This window comes from Pristiophorus japonicus, chromosome 16 (genome assembly GCF_044704955.1).
Source record: "Pristiophorus japonicus isolate sPriJap1 chromosome 16, sPriJap1.hap1, whole genome shotgun sequence".
Taxonomy (NCBI): domain Eukaryota; kingdom Metazoa; phylum Chordata; class Chondrichthyes; family Pristiophoridae; genus Pristiophorus; species Pristiophorus japonicus.
The window spans coordinates 28,423,927-28,445,227 of NC_091992.1; the positions used below are offsets into that span (position 1 = coordinate 28,423,927).

General features: G+C 46.4%; 1 protein-coding gene across 1 annotated transcript in view; it reads right to left on the minus strand.

The window, feature by feature from the left end:
- The window catches only part of LOC139226927 (membrane-associated phosphatidylinositol transfer protein 3-like), a gene marked incomplete at its 5' end in the record, with an annotated part of 431,271 nt that overhangs the window by 169,177 nt on the left and 240,793 nt on the right, over positions 1–21,301 (minus strand). The window lies entirely within an intron of this gene.

The window sequence follows — 21,301 nt, forward strand, 5'->3', positions numbered from 1 at the left end:
GAAGAGAATCATTAGCGCCAGACACTACTTTTTCAACTTTTAAAAAGGTAGCATCTGGTGCAACGGAATTTCTAGCCCTTGGTATGCAGGAAGATCACATTTTCATTTAACAGTGCTCTATACAAAACCTGTGTCAGTTTGTGAAAGAGTGGGAATGATGATGCAACGCTACCTTCTAGATTTTATCTCCCTCAATTTTCATCCTCTCTTCTTCCTCTATATATGCTCATGCCAGGCACAGGCTCTACCCTGCATTATTACACTGAAGTAGATTTTGTAGCTAAAACTCTGCCCTGTGAGGTACAAATGGAGCTCAGGCAATTGCTTTGCTTCAGGGCCAAGCTTTAAACAATACACAATACTATCTGGAGAATAGCTGCTCGGGGGTGCAACTTTGGTCAAGGTTATCTGGCTAATAGAATTTGTGAAACAATAATGTGGGCAAGTTTGCTACAGTACAGCAGAGCTTGTGTATGTGATTTCTACAAAAATACAACATTAGCAGTCCTCCAGTCCTCTGGACCCGCACCTGAGGCCAGAGAGGATTGGAAAATGATGGTCAGAGCCTCTGCTATTTCATTTTTTGCTTCTCTTAACAGCCTGGGATACATTTCATCTGGGCCTGGGGATTAAGGGTTGTCATGCAAGACCAAAACTCCAAGGGGTTTTGTTTCAGGCAAGTAAACATTTCTCCGGATAGAATTGGGCTTCCAACATATCCCCATTAATTCAGGTAATACAAATAATTAATATTATAATTACGGATCTGTGATGGAAGAACCAGGGCTTTTTAAAGGAAGCTGGTCCCATTTCAAGGGACGTGGAGGGGTATATCTGAGCAGCAGTCCTAGGGTGTTTAATTCACTTAGTACAACTGGATTTTACTGTCATGGCAAAGTAATAAGGGGCTTAGCAGCTTTCAAAGTGGGTAAATCCCCAGGCCTTGTTTAAAAAGAGAGAAAGGGATAGACCAAGTAAGTACAGGCCAGTCAGCCTAACCTCAGTGATGGGAAAATTATTGGAAAAAATCCTGGATGGACAGGATAAATTTTCATTTGGAAAGACATGGATTAACCAAGGACAGTTAGTATGGATTTGTCATGGGAAGGTCGTGTCTGACTAACTTGATTGAATTTTTTGAGGAGGTAACCAGAAGGGTCGATGAGGGCAGTGCGTACGATGCAGTGTATATGGATTTTAGCAAAGCATTTAGTTAAGGTTCCACATGGCAGACTGGTCACAAAAGTAAAAGCCATGGGATCCAGGGCAAAGTGGCAAGTTGGATCCAAAATTGGCTTGGAGGCAGGAAGCAAAGGGTAATGGTTGATGGGTGTTTTTGTGACTGTAAGGCTGTATCCAGTGGGGTTCTGCAGGGCTCAGTGCTGGGTCCCTTGGTTTTTGTGGTATATATCAATGATTTGGACTTAAGTGTTGGGGGTATGATTAAGAAGTTTGCAGATGACACCTGTTTCCCTTGGCAGAGAGGTCAACAACCAGGGGGTACAGACTTAAAGTAAGTGGGAGGAGGATTAGGGGAGATATGAGGGGAATTTTTTTCACTCAGAAGGTAGTGGGGGTCTTGAACTCACTGCATGACATTTAAAACATACTTGGATGTGCACTTAAAGTGTCATAACCTATAGGGCTATGGACCAAGAGATGGAAAGTGGGATTAGACTGGATAGCTCTTGGTCGGCCGGCACGGACACGATGGGCCGAAATGGCCTCCTTCCATGCTGTAAATTTCGATGATTCTGTGAGACGAACTCCATGGGGTAGAAATTGGTTCTGGCCCATTTTCGGGCACATAACCAACGGCACACAGACAGCACACCAGGCGGCTAGAGGCTCACCCTAAATTGGGCCTTCGGTGAGTTGCCAACATCAGGCGTGTCTCCGGAGGCAGCTCGCCCATTTCCAAAGGATCCTCACCAGCAGCAGCTCTCAGGAAAGTCCCAGAAAAATGGGGGGGGGGGGGGTCGGTAATGGGCCTGTAGCAGCCCTCAAGGACAATCCTGCTCCTCCTGGCTCCACATCAAGCTATACAATTTTTTAACACTACATTCTTGGTTGTGGCTACATGCTCTCCGCAGCCACTACAGGAAAACCTGAATGGCACAGACCCAACACCTGCTCCCCTCAGCACAGCCCAATTTGGCATAGTGGTCCTAAAACAGGCATTAGATCCCTCATTGACATATGCAAGGTGCCTTACACCTGTTTTAGACGGCCACCAGGGATGCCTGCAAAAATTCCCCAACCCAATACAATGTCGGACATATTTCATACGTCCTTGCGATGCAGGACACAGCCTCGTGAAATTGGTACTTTTTGCCTCCATTTTCTGCCAGGAAACCAGGCACAATGAGGACCAATTTCTACCCCCATAAGTACAAAGGTGTAAACTTACATAAAATCATCAAAGGACTCAGTTGAAAAATTGTGAAGGGAGACAACATGATTCTACGGAGCTTTGTTATTTTCAAGTTAAGTATATAAATATTTTGTAAGTTAAAAATTGTTCTGCAGTGTTCATTTTTGCTTCTTTGTAAATCTATTTCTTGTAATAAATTAAATTTTAGGTTCAAAAATAGGGAAGAGGTATGTGAGAACAAGTAGGTTTTATCAATGAGAGAATTCAACCAACCAAATCTAAATTAGAATCGTCCAAGTAGTTTAAAGTCAGAAAAACCGGCATCAAACTTGGGTCTCCTGTTTGCGAGTTCAACTTTCATTGCAATTGTTTAGCCACCTCCAAATTTTTCTTGAACTCGGAGACAGCATAACGTCATTATTTTGTCTGTTATTTTCTGGATAGCTGTTTGTTTTTACTGTTTAAAGTTATATTTTCTGATCAAGGTGAGGGATGTTAATGCTGGGAAATAATTTTTTTTCTAATTTAGACATTTTATCAGAACCAAAATGTATATGGCCAGGTATAGTCTGTGTCAGAGTACAGCTCCCTTCACTCTACTCCAATGGGATTAAATCATGCTGTTAGCATACTAATAGATTTCAAATTTGCTTCAACCTCTATATGTAAAGAACATTTACTGCGCCAGTTTTCATTTAGCCACGTCCCATATTCACTATTCGTGTGGCCTTTATGAGTAACAGTAACACTTGCATTGAGAACGTGTGTCCGGGGGGAGAACTGGTTTGAAACGCCATAAATTCATTTCATAAACAATATTTTACAGTGGGCAGAGTCAAAAAAATTTCATTCTGGCAGTCTGGGCTGGATTTCACGACTCAGGGTTGTGTAGAACGTGCTAACCTACTGTCGAGCTGAGAACGGTCATGAATTAATTATGCATTACATTTATCAGTTCTGACTTTAAACCACTCGAGCATTTCCAATCTAGATTTGGTTGGTTGAATTCCTTCATTAATATAACCGACTCGTTTTCACATATTCACCTTACCTGTTCATAAACTGTTCTGCGCTGCCTCTCATTCTGAGCTGACCGGCTGGAGAAGTCACACTGCTTTTACTTTAGCTTCCTGTGCATTTGAAACCTTCAGCCAGAGTACCTACCTCACTGGGTAGTTTTTCCCTCGATCGATTTCCTTTATCTTCCAAGTGTCTTTACATAAAACTTACAGCACAGAAACAGGCCATTTGGCCAGTGTCTATGCTCCACACGAGCCTCCTCCCTCCCACCCTACTTCATCTCAGCATACCTATCAGCATATCCTTCCTCCCTCATGTACTGATTTAGCTGCCTCTTAAAATTATCTATGCTATTTGCCTCAACAACTGCATGTGGTCGTGATATTCTCACCACTCTCTGGGTAAAAAAGTCTCTCCTGAATTCCTTATTGGGTTTATTAGTAACTATCTATAATGGTCCCTAGTGTTACACAGTGCATATTCTATTCTTCTATTTATAATTCTGGAGGGTTGACAAACTCCGGACACCTGTTACAAGAACTGAGCATAAATAAGGAGAACAGTAACTGGGACAAAGCAATGCATTTGTATTGACTAGTTTAAGGAAAGCATCCTAATTAGAGATTCTCTGTGACAGGGATCAAACAGAAATGTTGCTGATTTTTCTCTTTTAAATATGGATTTAGTAATCAGCTGGCTGAACTGTGCTGGCACTGAAATATTAATACCTATTTGTATTCCATGTCTCTGACATCCTTTCCTATCTATTGCATACCCTGCTCTGTTGTTTAGGCAGGGAGTCGAGGGGAATCAGGGGATATGGAGATCGGGCGTGTCATATATTCAACTAACATTGTAACCCATGTATAAGCTGACCTAAGTTATACACCTTGAGAACATTGACCACAAGGAGCGAACTTCTGGGAGACACTCCTAACCTGGATTTTCAGGTATAAAAGGGGAAGCTCCACCCACCTTCATCACTTGAGGTCTTGCGAATAAAGGTAACTGGTCACAGAGTGACCTTCTCTCAAGTATGGGCCTCGTGTGCACTTATACTGTATAGTAAGGATATATCATTGGCGATTAGAAACTGGGATTTAAATCACGCGAGCATGGCCACTAGCAGCACAGAGAGGTACTGTGTTGGTGATGATTGGGACGACTTTATTGAGAGACTACAGCAAAGTTTTGTCACTAAGGAATGGTTGGGACAGGATTCGGCCGACAAACGCAGGACTCATCTCCTGACAGTTTGTGGATCCAGAACGTACTCCCTGATGAAGGACCTTCTAGCGCCAGAGAAGCCGGCAAACAAGACGTTCGAAGAGCTCAGTAAGTTGATCGGGAAACACTTTAAACCGGCGAGCAGCATGCACATGGCGAGACACCGGTTTTACATGCACCGGGGGTGAGAAGGGCAAAGTGTTCCAGACTTCGTGGCAGATTTCCGGCGACTGGCGAGCCTATGTAAGTTCTCAGATGCATGCAGAGCGGAGATGCTGCAAGACTTTTTTATTGAGGGCTTCGGGCACGCTGGAGTTTTCAGGAAACTGATTGAGACCAAAGACTTGATCTTGGAAGCGGCGGTTCTGATAGCCCAGATATTTATCTCAGGGGAGGAAGAGACCAGAATGATGTATGACAAAAATCTTGTCTCAAATGCGGCAAACAACCAGGAAGTCAACATTGTTAACTCAGCACACAGTTCTCTAGGCAGACAAGGGCAATCGGCCATGCCCCAGCATGTAGTCGAACCCAAAGGGGGCATTCAACAGAGACAATGGCTAGCCGAACGGCGATTCATGCCATCGCAATGGACAATGCGGCCAGTAATGGGGCCATCAACACCTGTTAATGGTGCGCTAAAGGACAGTTGCAGAGACAGTCAGAGACGATCGGCTGGTAATGGACCTTTTGTTTCCAACAACAGGGCCTCCAACTGATGCTGGAGGTGTGGAGGCAAACACCCAGCCAGAGCTTGCAGGTATCAGCAATATACCTGCAGAAACTGCAACGTCAGCGGTCACTTGGCGCGTATGTGCAGGAAGCCTGCATCCAGGTTGATGTACGAGGAGGACGGGCCCAATGTAAGCCCTACGAGGCCAAATGAATACTGGGGGAAATCGCTGGAAGCTGAAGTTTAGCGAGTTCATGTGGAGCACATATACAGTTCATATACCGGGACGCCACCGATAATGATGAAAGTGCTCCTCAATGGCATCCCAGTATTAATGGAGCTAGACACGGGGGCCTGCCAGTCCCTGATGCGTATCAAACAGTTCGAAAGGTTGTGAATGTCCAAGGCCAGGAGGCTAAAATTATTGCCGATTGACACACAGCTACGGACATATACAAAGGAGATCATTCCGGGGCTAGGCAGCGCCATGGTAGTGGTGACCCACAAAGATTCGGAGAACAGGTTGCCACTCTGGATTGTCCCAGGGGATGGTCCCACACTACTGGGGAGGAGTTGGCTTGCTGTCATGAATTGGAAATGGGGCGATGTCAATGCAATTTCTTCTGTGGAGCGAGTATCATGCTCACAGGTCCTGTACAAATTTGACTCACTATTTCAACCCAGCATCGGCACTTTCTTCGGGGCCAAGATAGTGATCCACATAAACCCGGACGCAAGGCCAGTACACCACAAGGTCAGAGCGGTGCCATACGTGATGCAGGAAAAGATAGAATGCGAATTGGACCGCCTGCTGAGGGAAGGCATCATCTCGCCAGTCGAATTCAGTGACTGGGCGAGCCCGATCATGCCGGTGCTCAAGGCGGATGGGTCGGTCAGGATATGTGGCGATTACAAGGCCACCATCAATCGGGTGTCATTCCAAGACCAGTACTCACTACCGAGAGTGGAGGACCTCTTTGCGATGCTATTCGGTGGCAAACTTATTTCAAAATTGGACCTGACCTCAGCTTACATGACCCAGGAGCTGGTGAGTAAGTCGATGAAGCTGACCACCATCGCGACACACAAGGGGTTGTTCGAGTATAACAGATGTCCGTTTGGGATTCGTTCGGCCGCCGCGATCTTTCAGCGAAATATGGAAAGCCTCCTCAAGTTGATTCCAAGGACGGTGGTTTTTCAAGACAACATCCTCATCATGGGTCGCAATGCTGAAGAACACCTCTATAACCTGGAGGAGGTGCTACGCAGACTGGACCAGATAGGGCTACGACTGAAAAAGGCGAAGTGCGTCTTCTTAGCTCCAATGGTAGAATTCCTGGGGAGGAGGGTAGCAGCAGACCGGATCAGAGCTACTGCGTCCAAGACGGAAGCGATCCAGAGAGCACCCAGACCCCATAATACGACGGAGCTGCGTTCGTTCATGGGGCTCCCGAACTATTTTGGTAACTTTCTTCCCAAATTGAGCACGCTGTTAGAGCCGCTACACGTGCTCCTATGCAAAGGTCGCGATTGGGTCTGGGGGGACTGCCAGGAAAGGGCTTTTGATAGAGCACGCAATTTGTTGTGCTCCAACAAACTGTTAACGTTATATGACCCGTGTAAGAAACTTGTTTTAATGTGCAAGGCGTCGTCCTATGGTGTCGGGTATGTGTTGCAGCATGTGAATGCCAATGGTCAGTTACAGCCGGTAGCTTATGCCTCCAGAAGTCTATCCCAGGCAGAAAGGGGCTACGGGATGGTAGAAAAGGAAGCGTTAGCATGTGTATATGCAGTAAAAAAAATGCACCAGTACCTGTTTGGCAGGAAATCTGAGCTGGAGACAGATCACAAACCCCTAATGTCCTTTTTGGCTGACAACAAAGCCATAAAGGCGATTGCATCGGCCCACATACAGAGGTGGGCACTTACGTTAGCTGCGTATGACTACACAATTTGGCACAGACCGGGCACTGAAAACTGTGCCGATGCACTCAGCAGCTCCCACTAGCCACCACTGATGGGGTAACTGAGCATGATGCTGAGATGGTCATGGCTGTTGAAGCTTTCGAAAACGAAGGCTCACCTGTGATAAATAAAGACCCGCTACTGTCTTTAGTTAAGAAATGTGTTTGAATGGGGACTGGGCAGCCACGTACGGGGCATGCCCTGAGGAATTTAAACCATTTCACCGGCGCAAGGATGAACTCTCGATTCAGGCCGATTGCCTACTATGGGGAAACCGAGTAGTCATGCCCCAGATAGGCAGAGAGGTGTTTATCAGAGAATTTCACAATGAGCACCCGGGCATTGTCATGATGAAGGCAATTGCCAGATCACACTTTTGGTGGCCAGGGATAGATGGAACTTTGTGTTCGCAGGTGCAATACGTGTGCTCAGCTGGGCAATGCGCCCAGGGAAGCCCCCCTTAGCCCCTGGTCCTGGTCCACCAAGCCATGGTCACGCATCCATGTGGACTACGCAGGCCCTGTCATGGGAAAAATGTTTTTGGTTGTAATAGACACCTACTCCAAATGGATTGAGTGTGCCATTTTAAATTAAAGCACATCCTCTGCCATGGTAGAAAGTCTACGGGCAATGTTCGCCGCCCATGGTCTACCGGATGTCTTGGTCAGCGACAATGGCCCATGCTTCACAAGCACTGAATTCCAGGACTTCATGGCAGGCAATGGAATCAACTATGTCAGAACAGCACCGTTCAAGCCGGCCTCAAACGGCCAGGCGAAACGAGCTGTGCAGATAATCAAACAGGGGATGCTCAGAATCCAAGGGGGTTCCCTACAAAGCCGCTTATCACGCCTCCTGTTGGCCAATAGATCCCGACCACACTCGCTCACAGGCGTTCCACCCGCAGAGCTGCTAATGAAAAGGACGCTCAAAACCAGGTTATCCCTTATACACCTTACAATGAAAGAAATTGTTGAGAGCAGGCGTCAGTCACAATGTGACTACCATGACAGGAATGCGAGGGAGCGATGTATTGATGTCAATGACCCTGTCTTTGTCCTTAATTACGTTGCAGGGCCCAAATGGCTTGCAGGCACTGTGATTGCCAAAGAGGGGTATAGGGTTTTAGTAGTTAAACTTACCAATGGACAAATCTGCCGCAAACACGTGGACTAAACTAAAAGGAGGTTCAGGAACCCCATAGAAGAAGCAGAGGAAGAACACAATGTAGAGTTTACTCCACCACAGGTGACCGAACACCGGAACCAAGTGGAGGAGAGTCCAGTCACTGTGGGCAGTCCAGATAGACCAGAGGTACCGCAAACAGCAGACACTCAGGCCAGCGCCCAACAACCAGAGCCCCAACTCAGGCGCTCTACAAGGGAGCGTAAACCACCAGAGAGACTTAACCTGGATCCCAATATGACTTTGGGGGGGAGGTGATGTCATGTATTCAACTATCATTGTAACCCATGTAAAAGCTGACCTAAGTTGTACACCTTGAGAACATTGACCACAAGGGGCAAACTTGTGGGAGACATTCCTAATCTGGACTTTCAGGTATAAAAGGGGCAGCTCCACCCACCTTCATCACTTGAGGTCTTGGTAATAAAGGTAACTGGTCACAGAGTGACCTTCTCTCAAGTATGGGCCTCGTGTGCATTTATACTGTATAGTAAGGACATATCAGGGCGGGAAAGTGGAGTTGAGGTCGATGATCAGCTATGATCTTATTGAATGGTGAAGTAGGCTCGACGGGCTATAGGGCCTACTCCTGCTCCTGTTTCTTATGTTCTTATGCTGTATTCATTAACTGGAATAAGCCACTTTTCAGTTATTCCAATTGCATCCTACTTCCCTTCTGCTACAACCGTCTCTAATTTAAGCAATTTGTAATGAATGGTTCTCCTTCTTCTCTCTGTCCCGAGTCCCGCTCACCCATCACCCCTGTGCTCACTGACCTACACTGATTTCCGTTTAAGCAATGCCTCGATTCCAAAATTCTCATCTTATTTTCAAATCCCTCCATGGCCTCGCCCCTCCCTATCTCTGTAATCTCCAGCCCCACAACCCCCCGAAATGTCTGCACTCTTCGAATTCTGCCCTCTTGAGCATCCCTGATTATAATCGCTCAACCATTGGTGGCCGTGCCTTCTGTTGCCTAGGCCCCAATCTCGGGAACTCCCTGCCTAAACCTCTCTACCTCTCTATCTCTCTTTCCTCCTTCAAGACGCTCCTTAAGACATACCTCTTTGACCAAGCTTTTGGTCACCTGCGCTAATTTCTTCTTATGCTTGGTGTCAAATTTTTTATCTCATAATACTCCTGTGAAGCATCTTGGGACGTTTCACTGTGTTAAAGGTGCTATATAAATACAAGTTGTTGTTGGTGTGCTTCATTCTTGCTGGATCCAATAGTTAGAATTCCTGCTGAGCTGATAGCGATCCTTATACCAGTCTTGTAAAGATCCAATGCCTCCCTGCTCTCTGCCCTTAAATGACTTACAATGGCTGCTTATAACTTCCCTGGTTGTCTCAAGGTTCCCAGCCTATTAAATTCCTCCCAAACTGTCCTGCCTTATTCTTGTTTTGAAGGCTAGGTTCTGATATGTGTTTGCTGTAATAATCCCGAGTAACCACTCTGACTGTGCGAAACTTCCTTCAACTGTGACCTCCCCATTGGCCTTATGTTCTTTACTTCCTCCAATATAGTCCTTCCTCTAAAATGTACTTCTGCGAAGGGAAAAGTTAAATAAAACTCAGAAGAAGATTCGGGATCATGTGACCCAATCGTGACTCAATCAGAGCAGTCAACATTGCAAAAAACCCGTGGAAATTCTGGAGACAGGTGCCCACTGCCAGGGTCATCAACAACCTACTAAAATAAATAGGTTGCATTTATATAGTGCTTTCTCAAGTCTCTCAGAAACATCCAAAGCTTGACATGGACGGGGTGATTTTCATCTCTTTATCCGCTGGTTTCTGCTTAAAAACTGGGTAGAAAATAAAGCGTCCATTCTTCCCATCCACTTACCACTGCTTTTATAGCCGGTCAAATTTTCCAGGGGACATTAATATTGGTGACCAGAGCTCCCCTGTGAAACAGCCAGGAACCTCGTGAATAAAGTCAAGTTGGCATTAGATGACATCATTAAGATACTGACTCATTTTCTGACCTCACCGCTTAATGTCATTTCCTGTTCCTGCCTACTAACCATCATCATCATCCAAGGCAGTCCCTCGAAATTGAGGAAGACTTGCTTCCACTCTAAAAGTGAGTTCTCAGGTGGCTGTACAGTCCAATACATGCGCAAACTGTCAGCTCCACCGCTGAACCTTCACTGAAGTTTGTGGCAGGCGTTGACGCTTGGGCAGGAATTGCTTAGCGCCCCGCTCGCGCCCTGGTTAACCAACCGAATTTCTCCCCCCAAGGATCCTTAGCTGCTATCAGGTAAAGCTGTATAGAGTCTTACAATAGCTTGTATGTTTTTTGATCTTAAAGGCTCTGAATGCAGTTGTAGTTGCCACTTTGGGTTCTGAACTGTTAAAGGCCTGTGGGTTTCTCGATGTGGGTCTTTCTCAGAATCCTACTCTGGGAAGAGGAAGCAACAGCTGTAGCTGGAGGGAGAGCAACTGGAAGGAGGTGTGCTCACAGGAACCTTTACCCTCCCAACACTGTTTATAGGCAAAGAATAATGTAGCTGCAATGCTCCGAGAGGCACTGGGTGGCACTGATTAAGTTGTATTGCATCCTGCAGCTAGCACAGCAGTGCCTGTTGTGGTCTAGGTCACTGAAGACCGCCTCCGGCTCCTTGCAGGCTGCCACAATGGATATGAGCCACAACAAGCAGAATGCATGCACAAACCGGTGACTGATGTCTTGTTTGCGAAAAGAAAGAATATTCATGGATTTCTGAAATAGCATAATAGAGCTTGCACAGATTGTAGGAATCCCCTAAGACCAGGGTGTCATTCACTCATCCATGTCACCCTGTGGCCTTTCCCACACAACATGCCTGCCTTGATTAATAACAAGGGTTTCCTCTCTATTAATGTGCAACTGATACATAAGAACATAAGAATTAGGAACAGGAGTAGGCCATCTAGCCCCTCGAGCCTGCTCCGCCATTCAACAAGATCATGGCTGATCTGGCCGTGGACTCAGCTCCATTTACCCGCCCGCTCCCCGGAACCCTTAATTCCCTTATTGGTTAAAAATCTATCTATCTGTGACTTGAATACATTCAATGAGCTCGCCTCAACTGCTTCCTTGGGCAGAGAATTCCACAGATTCACAACCCTCTGGGAGAAGAAATTCCTTCTCAACTCGGTTTTAAATTGGCTCCCCCGTATTTTGAGGCTGTGCCCCCTAGTTCTAGTCTCCCCAACCAGTGGAAACAACCTCTCTGCCTCTATCTTGTCTATCCCTTTCATTATTTTAAATGTTTCTATAAGATCACTCCTCATCCTTCTGAACTCCAATGAGTAAAGACCCAGTCTGCTCAATCTATCATCATAAGGTAACCCCCTCATCTCCGGAATCAGCCTCGTGAATCATCTCTGTACCCCCTCCAAAGCCAGTATATCCTTCCTTAAGTAAGGTGACCAAAACTGCACGCAGTACTCCAGGTGCGGCCTCACAATACCCTATACAGTTGCAGCAGGACCTCCCTGCTTTTGTACTCCATCCCTCTCGCAATGAAGGCCAACATTCCATTCGCCTTCCTGATTACCTGCTGCACCTGCAAACTAACTTTTTGGGATTCATGCACAAGGACTCCCAGGTCCCTCTGCACTGCAGCATGTTGTAATTTCTCCCCATTCAAATAATATTCCCTTTTACTGTTTTTTTTCCCCAAGGTGGATGACCTCACACTTTCCGACATTGTATTCCATCTGCCAAACCTTAGCCCATTCGCTTAACCTATCCAAATCTCTTTGCAGCCTCTCTGTGTCCTCTACACAACCCACTTTCCCACTAATCTTTATGTCATCTGCAAATTTTGTTACACTACACTCTGTCCCCTCTTCCAGGTCATCTATGTATATTGTAAACAGTTGTGGTCTCAGCACCGATCCCTGTGGCACACCACTAATCACCGATTTCCAATCCGAAAAGGACTCATTTATCCTGACTCTCTGCTTTCTGTTCGCCAGCCAATTCTCTATCCATGCTAATACATTTGCTCTGACTCCGCGTACCTCTATCTTTTGCAGTAACATTTTGTGTGGCACCTTATCGAATGCCTTTTGGAAATCTAAATACACCACATCCATTGGTACACCTCTATCCACCATGCTCATTATATCCTCAAAGAATTCCAGTAAATTAGTTAAACATGATTTCCCCTTCATGAATCCATGCTGCGTCTGCTTGATTGCACTATTCCTATCTAGATGTCCCGCTATTTCTTTCTTAATGATAGTTTCAAGCATTTTCCCCACTACAGATGTTAAACTAACCGGCCTATAGTTACCTGCCTTTTGTCTTCCCCCTTTTTTAAACAGAGGCATTACATTAGCTGCTTTCCAATCCGCTGGTACCTCCCCAGAGTCCACAGAATTTTGGTAGATTATAACGAATGCATCTGCTATAACTTCCGCCATCTCTTTTAATACCCTGGGATGCATTTCATCAGGACCAGGGGACTTGTCTACCTTGAGTCCCATTAGCCTGTCCAGCACTACCCCCCTAGTGATAGTGATTGTCTCAAGGTCCTCCCTTCCCACATTCCTGTGACCAGCAATTTTTGGCATGGTTTTTGTGTCTTTCACTGTGAAGACCAAAGCAAAATAATTGTTTAAGGTCTCAGCCATTTCCACATTTCCCATTATTAAATCCCCCTTCTCATCTTCTAAGGGACCAACATTTACTTTAGTCACTCTTTTCCGTTTTATATATCGGTAAAAGCTTTTACTATCTGTTTTTATGTTTTGCGCAAGTTTACCTTCGTAATCTATCTTTCCTTTCTTTATTGTTTTTTTAGTCATTCTTTGCTGTTGTTTAAAATGTTCCCAATCTTCTAGTTTCCCACTAACCTTGGCCACCTTATACACATTGGTTTTTAATTTGATACTCTCCTTTATTTCCTTGGTTATCCACGGCTGGTTATCCCTTCTCTTACCGCTCTTCTTTTTCACTGGAATATATTTTTGTTGTGCACTATGAAAGAGCTCCTTAAAAGTCCTCCACTGTTCCTCAATTGTGCCACCGTTTAGTCTGTGTTCCCAGTCTACTTTAGCCAACTCTGCCCTCATCCCACTGTAGTCCCCTTTGTTTAAACATCGTACGCTTGTGACCACCGGCAGTGCATCATACTGATCTAGACCCACTTTCCTGATATCTGCCATGATGCTTTTATGTTCAGGTAATTCTCTATCCCCCAACCCTTTGCCCAGGCACAGTAAGTTAAAGACTTGCTGCTTGGAGACTGTGTCCTGTGTACTTGTCTCATGACTCTTCTCAGCAACCAACATTTTGCAGCCAAATTGCACTACAGTCCGATCCATGAGTCAACTCGAGGCCTCATCAGCAGACACAACGATCCAGATCCCTGTATGGGTCAGGTTGCTTCCTGCAATACAGCCACAAATAGGCTGGAATTTTCATTTGGAGCTGGGTGTGGAGGGTGGGTAGGCTCGAAAGCGGTCGGGAAACCCGGAAGAAGGGATTTCCCACAAGCCCTGCCAAATTTAACAACGGGGCTTGGTTAGCATTTCAAAGCTCTGTTTCCCGTCCATAGCTAGCCAGATGGAGAGACTGGCTGGATGGAGAGGCGGGTGGGCCTGCAGGCTAGGGGTGGTCAGAGGCTGGACGAGGATCGGGGGAGGGGGTGATCAGGGGTCGGAGGAGGATCGGTGGGTGGCTGGTCAGAGGATTGGGGGAGGGGGGGGGCGATCAAGGGGCGGAGGAGGATCGGGGCTGGAAGGAGGAGGTCGTAAGGCCAGGAAGGTGATCAGAGCCTGGAGGGGGGCGGGGGCGGGGGGAAATCGGCAGCTGGAGGGAGGGATCGGTGGCCTCGGTGGGGGAGATCAGAGTGCCGTGTGGATGTCCGATCGAAGGATTGTCTGAGCCATGGACATCGAGGCTCAGGAAACCCGCTCCCCCATGGTTAGTTTTGAAATGGTAGATCACCATGAGCCATGCCAGCCTCATTATATATTAAAAATGCCAACTCGCCTCCTGCAATTCGATTACATTCCCATTGTCCCTACTCTCTGTCTCTGAACCAATTCAATCCAAGCCATTAGGTTGCCTCCAATTCCATGCGCTCTCATTTTTGTTAACATGAGTGTCAGCTGTGGCTCAGTGGGTAGCACACTCACCTCTGAGTCAGAAGGTTGTGGGTTCAAGTCCCACCCCAGAGATATGAGCACAAAAAATCTAGGCTGACATTCCAGGGCAGTGCTGAGGGAGTGCTGCACTGTCGGAGGTGCCGTCTTTCAGCTGAGATGTTAAACCAAGGCCCCATCTGCTCTCTCAAGTGGACATAAAAGATCCCGTGACAATATTTCAAAGAAGAGCAGGGAAGTTATTCTGTGTGTCTTGGCCAATATTGATCCTTCAATCAACATAACAAAAACAGATTATCCAGTCATTATCACGTTGCTGTTTGTGGGAGCTTGCTGTACACAAACTGGCTGCAGCGTTTCCTACATTACAACAGTGACTGCACTCCAAAAAGTACTTCATTGGCTGTAAAGCGCTTTGAGATGTCCAGTGGTAATGAAAGGTGCTATATAAATTCAAGTCTTTCGTTTTTTTAAAAAACAGTCTCTTCTGGTTGCTTTTATAAATAACATTAATAGACACTTCTTTATCTACCACATTTCTTACCTTTTCAAAAAATCAACTAGGTTCAGTGGATATAACTTACTCTTTACAAATCCATGCTGGCTTTTTGATCAGCTCATATCTGTCCAAATGCTCAGTCAATCTGTCCTTAATAACAGATTCTGCTAACTTCCCCACAAACAACATTAGTCTAATAGGCTTATAATGTCCTAGTTTATCTCTCCTACGTGTCTGAAATAATGGAATGGCATTGGCAGTTTTCCAATCCAAGGAGACAATCCCTGAATTGATGGAGTACTGGAAGATCATAGAGCCACAATTGGATGAAGAACTTCAGCATGATGAAGCAGGGACACTAAAACAGAGAGAATGGTGAAGTAGCAATAGGAGTCCAACAGTTGGCTCCAACCAGAGCTTTTCCACAGCAGCTCAATGAAGAGAACTTCAGCTCAATAATCTGTGCTCCCCTGCATTAACAGTCAAGTCCAGCATATGTCCCAGCCCTTCCATCCTAAAGTAGCATCTTCCTAAATCCCCAAATTGCTGTTCAGGTTAATTAACATTGCAGGATCACCGGCAGCTACAGGAACACTCACTGCCCACAAACAGCGCTGTGGTTTTACTGGCTAAGGCCTACACACTATTTTTCACCCCAGTATGAGCCCCTAGTTTCTATATGAACAGCTCTCTTATCTACTCCAGTGTTTCTACAAGGTGCTCTCCCAGTTGATGCAACAGGGGAGTAGGGGAGGCTGCTGTGGCTTATGTTATGTATTGTCCAGGTACATTAAATGTATAAGTACAATGGTGCGCCACAGAGGGCGCTGTGGTGGGAGACCTGAAAGTACCTTCAAGACAGAGTATAAAAGACTGCCCACCACACCTGAGGGGCACTCTGGAGTTGCACAATAAAGGACTAAGGTCACAGCAGTTACTACAACACGAGACCGTGTGGAGTCAGTGATTTGAATGCTACATACATCACATTGGCAACAAGGACACAGACGAGCTTCATGCAACCATGGCTACTCTGGGCTCGTTAAAGGATTTTATGGTGGACAATGATTGGGAGGCCTTTACGGAAAGGCTCAAGTACTACTTCACAGCAAACGACCTGATGGGGAACACGGACGCACTGAGAGAGAAGCGTAAGGCGATATTGCTTTCCAGTTGTGGCGATGAGGTTTACTGTCCCGTCAGGGATTTGCTGGCACCCGAGAGCTCCAGGAACAAGTCATATGAGGAGCTGATTGCACTCATTCGTGACCAACTGAAACCGAAGGAGAGCATCCTCACGGCCTGGCACAAATTCTACCACCACTGCAGACCTGAGGGCCAGGATGTACCAAATATGCTGCGGACCTCAGGAGACTCGCAGCGCCGTCTGATTTCAGCACACACCTTGACGAGGCGTTGCAGGACGTTTTTGTTATGGGGATTGGCCATGAGGGTCTCCTTCACAGGCTGCTATCCATGGAACCTCCAGTCACCCTGAAGCAAGCCATCACCATCAGCAGGGCATACATGACCTCAACTTGCAGCACCAAGCAGATGATCCACACAGTCTTGAACCCAGCATGCACTGTCCACAGGATAGCGCCCACCATGGACAGAACTGCAGAACATGGCTCTGCCCAGGGCAGAGAGCACGGGCCTCGGGGGCTAATCAAGCAGCACCATGCTGGCGCTGCGGAGGAAGCCATGAGGCTCACCGGTGCAGGTTTGCGGAGTATACATGCAATACCTGCCACACGAAAGGCCACCTTCAGCGTATGTGCAAAAGAAACCTGACTCACCGTGTGGCTGAGGAGATGGTAGATGATCTACTATCCAGCGAGGAGCAGGCAGAAGAAGGTGAGGTGCTTGGACTATATATGTGTACCGACGATTCGGCTCCAGTGATTATGGAGGTCAAGATTGACGGAGTCCCAGTGAGTATGGAAGTGGACACTGGATCGGGTCTATCGTTGATGAGTCAGAGAACTTTTGATAAACTGTGGGTCAACTCAGCTGCACGACCCAAGCTGGTCCCAGTCACGGTGAAGCTGTGCACCTACACCAGGGAACTGATACCCGTTCTTGGCAGAGCGGATGTGCAGGTATCTCACGGGCGCGAGACGCGCGGTTTACCTTTGTGGGTCATTGCAGGTAATGGGCCGACGCTTCTCGGCAGGAGGTGGATGGAGAAGGTCCGTGGGAGCTGGGAAGACTTCATTTCTCCACAGACCGCTGTCCCCTGGGATCCCAAAGAGCAGCGCCGACCGAGCTGAAGGAGAAATAAGCCACACACAGACGAGCAGACCCTGGAAGAGCAGGCGTTAAATGGCAAACCCATCGACGGCCGACAAATCGGGGGGGGGGGGGGGGGCAGTGCGGAGAAAAAGTCGGGCGGCGGTGGTGGCGGCTACGGCGGCCACAGGAGAGGCGGCAGTTACTGGGACAACAGCAGCAGAGGAGGCTACGGCGGCAGAGGAGGCCACGGCAGCGGCCGGCATAACTCGGGAGAACGCGACAGCTACTCGGGTGGGCATAAAAGCCAGAGCGGCGGATACAGCAGCAGTTACGGCAGTTACGGAGGCCACAGGGACTATGACTGATCGAATCGTTCTAGGCTGCTGCTTTCGTCGCTGGAGATTTCTTGGCTGCTGGCTTCTCTACCTTCTTTCCCCTGGGGATCTGTCGTAGCGATTTTGAAGGAGTCCGAGTCCGTGCCTTTGATCTGCTTCAGGGAGCCATTCATCACATTCCTCTTCTTGCTGGGAGCCTTGGTTTGAGCGGTGGTGGCAGGAGGAGCCGTTCCGGTGGCTGCAGCATCAGTCAGGTCCGCGACTCGTTCTTGGCCGTTTTTCTTTTTTTTTCTCTTCTTAATCCCCTCTATCTCTTCTTAACTGCAGCAAAATGTCGGGCCAGTGAGCTCAAGATGGTGGCGAGCCTCGTGGCTGCAAAGAACAAAGGCAAGCAGTACAAAAAAACCTAAAATGGTGGCGCCCAGTGGAAGCATCGTGGGAAACACAAGATGGCGTCTTAAAAGGGATATGCACCCAGGAGCCTTAAAAGGGCCTTACACCGTTGGCGGTCCCCACAAAAAAGACTTTTGTAAGGCAAGAGCAAGTCTAAATGTGTAATGTGATTTGTATGATGTAGTGATTTAGGATAAGAGTTGATATTTTGATGCTGAATGGTTACTGTGTTTAAAATGATGGATATGAATGATTTACGAAATTAGTTAATACCATGAGGTACAAGTAAAAGGGTTAATGGGTCCGTGACTAACATGCATAAGGGGCCAATGCGATTTCCGAATTTATGTGATTCATGCAATGGTTCAGCAGCTGCAGATGAGCCGCTAATGCGACTACTTAGAACAGAGGCAACGCACTAGTTGCGATACCCTGTCTCAGCACAGCCATCACCTCGGGCAAAAAGGGGCTGTATACTGCTACCGTACCTCACCCAGTGGAGCTGGGATTAAATAACTGTTCAGTGCACCTGCAACCTTTTGACAACATCTGTACCATATATCATACGTACTATACAAATGTACTGTCTATGTATACCTGCTTTCTGTTGGAGGTTATACTCGTGTACTTCATCACCCATGTAAGGATTGCAAATACTTGCTTGCACCAGATCGCAAGCATAATCTCTACATTGGGGGGGGGGGGAAAGAGGGAAGTGGATGGTCATGGACTCACACTCACAAATCAACCAGGACGAACAAGGCCGAGGTTACCGGCAATGGCTTTTGGAACTGAGGGGGGAGTGAGATGTTATGTATTGTCCAGGTACATTAAATGTATAGTTACAATGGTGCACCACAGAGGGCGCTGTGGTGGGAGACCTGAAAGTACCTGCAAGACAGAGTATAAAAGGCTGCCCACCACACCTGAGAGGCACTCTGGAGTTGCACAATAAAGGACTAAGGTCACAGCAGTTACTACAACATGAGACCATGTGGAGTCAGTGTTTTGAGGGCTACATACATCACAGCTTGTTCAAGAGATCCTAAGATGCTCGTGGTCAGTGGCCTGTAGGTGGTGCGAGAAGCCCAGTGTCAGCTGTGGCTCAGTGGGTAGCACAGTCGCCTCTGAGTCAGAGGGTTGTGGGTTCAAGTCCCACTCCATTGAACTTGAGCACATAAATCTAGGCTGAAACCCCAGTGCAGTACTAAGAGAGTGCTGCACTGTCGGAGGTGCCATCTTTCAGATGAGTGTTGAACCGAGGCCCCGTTTGCCCTTTCAAGTGAATGTGAAAGATCCCATGGCACTATTTCGAAGAAGAGTAGCAGAGTTATCCCTAGTGTTCTGGCCAATATTTATCCCTCAATCAACATAACAAAAAAACAGATTATCTGGTCATTATCACATTGCTGTTTGTGGGAGCTTGCTGTACACAAATTGGCTGCTGCGTTTCCCAAATTACAACAGTGACTACACTCCAAAGGTACATCATTGGTTTTAAAGCGCTTTGAGACATCTGGTAGTCGTGAAAGGCGCTATATAAATGCAAGTCTTACTTTCTTTCTTTTCGACTGCAACAACTCAGCATCTGCTTTGAGACATCTGGTAGTCGTGAAAGGCGCTATATAAATGCAAGTCTTACTTTCTTTCTTTTCGACTGCAACAACTCAGCATCTGTCGGGGCTGCCTTACCCAGCTAGCTTTCTGGCACGAGGATGGGGATTGGTTAAGAGGGTCCCAACAGTGCAACAGTGCCGTCATTATGAAAGATGACATCACGTTCCATTCCCATTACAAGATTGCCCCTGCTACTGTACTGTGGCTTAGTACATCTACTGATCTATAGGTGAGCAGACACTAAGAAATGGTCAATGCACTCGAGCATGCCCTAACAACAACTTGTATTTATATAGCACCTTTAATGTAGTGAAACGTCCCAAGGCACTTGACAGGAGTATTATGAGATAAAAAATTTGACACCGAGCCACACAAGGAGAAATTAAGGCAGGTGACCAAAAGCTTGGTCAAAGAGGTAACCCTAACACGTTGTGGGTAACTTAAATTTCTAATGTCGTCTTCTAAATAAATGGTTAAAAAAACATTCTATAACTTGGAAGGTTCCTGAAAACTGAACAGAGAAGCTGAGTGTGTCCAAAACCCAAACGATTTTCTGCAAGTGGCCAGGTTCAGTATATTGTCAGGATTTGAAACTTAGAATGATTCTGGTCATGCCAATATTGAAATTATTTAGCTCATTAATGCAGATGGGTTAAAACCATTCCCAATAATCTCCTGCAGGTTCTGAGAGACTGCAACATACCAGTCGTTGCTAAAATGGCTGCAAACACTGTGTTCATCGGTACTTTCAGAGTAAAGTATAAATAGAACGAGCTGCAGCGGAGGGCTGAATATTTAAAATATTCAACTCAGCCCAATCCACTTGTGATCATCTGTGTTCGTGAGTTTAGTATTCAACAGTTTGAACCTCTCATCCGTGATTTGTACCATTCATGCGAGATAGCTTAACGTCAAAACAAGAGCAGGGATTTTCACGATTGTGTATTCTCTAGGTTGCATTCCTTTCTGCCTTTTATTTTAACAGTCGTGTTCATCACTGCACAACATATTCTCTTAAAAATGTACAACTGCTGAAGTGTTCATGAGGTATAAATCGCACGTAACTATTTTTGCAGCATGTTCTTATTCAGAATTCTGCATGCAGTGGGTTGAAGGTGTTCTCCTGTTAGCTTAGGTCACAGTCAATTGCAAGTATATATTCAGGATCTCTTCAACACTGCTAGAATACAAATGTCCAAGAGGCATTCTAACCCTTTTAGTGATAAATATGTTTCAAAGGGCTAAAATTCCACTTTGTTTGGGAGGTTGAGGGAGAAAATGTCAGAGAAAGACAGAGGAAGGCCAATGTGCTTGCAATCTGTATGCACAGCACAGCCACATTCAGCATCTTGTCGCTTACCCGTTCTTGGCATTGACGTCATTCTGTTCCTGTTGAGCTGTTATATTCCGCTCACCTCTCCCAATCACAGAGTTCTAAGCAAATATTCAAATAGAAACAGTCCAGCTGAGCCACATTATCTGTTATGTTCACTCTACATCCTTCCATAAGTGTTCACTTAAGGCTGAAAAAGTCACAGGCAGTATTTTGCGGAGATGTGCAGCAGGTTGGCACCTCAGACATCTCGCAGTGTTCGCTGAAATACTTAATTCAGGGTGACTGACACAGCATCGCCCGATTACACTTCTTTATTAATTTCACCCCAAGACAGA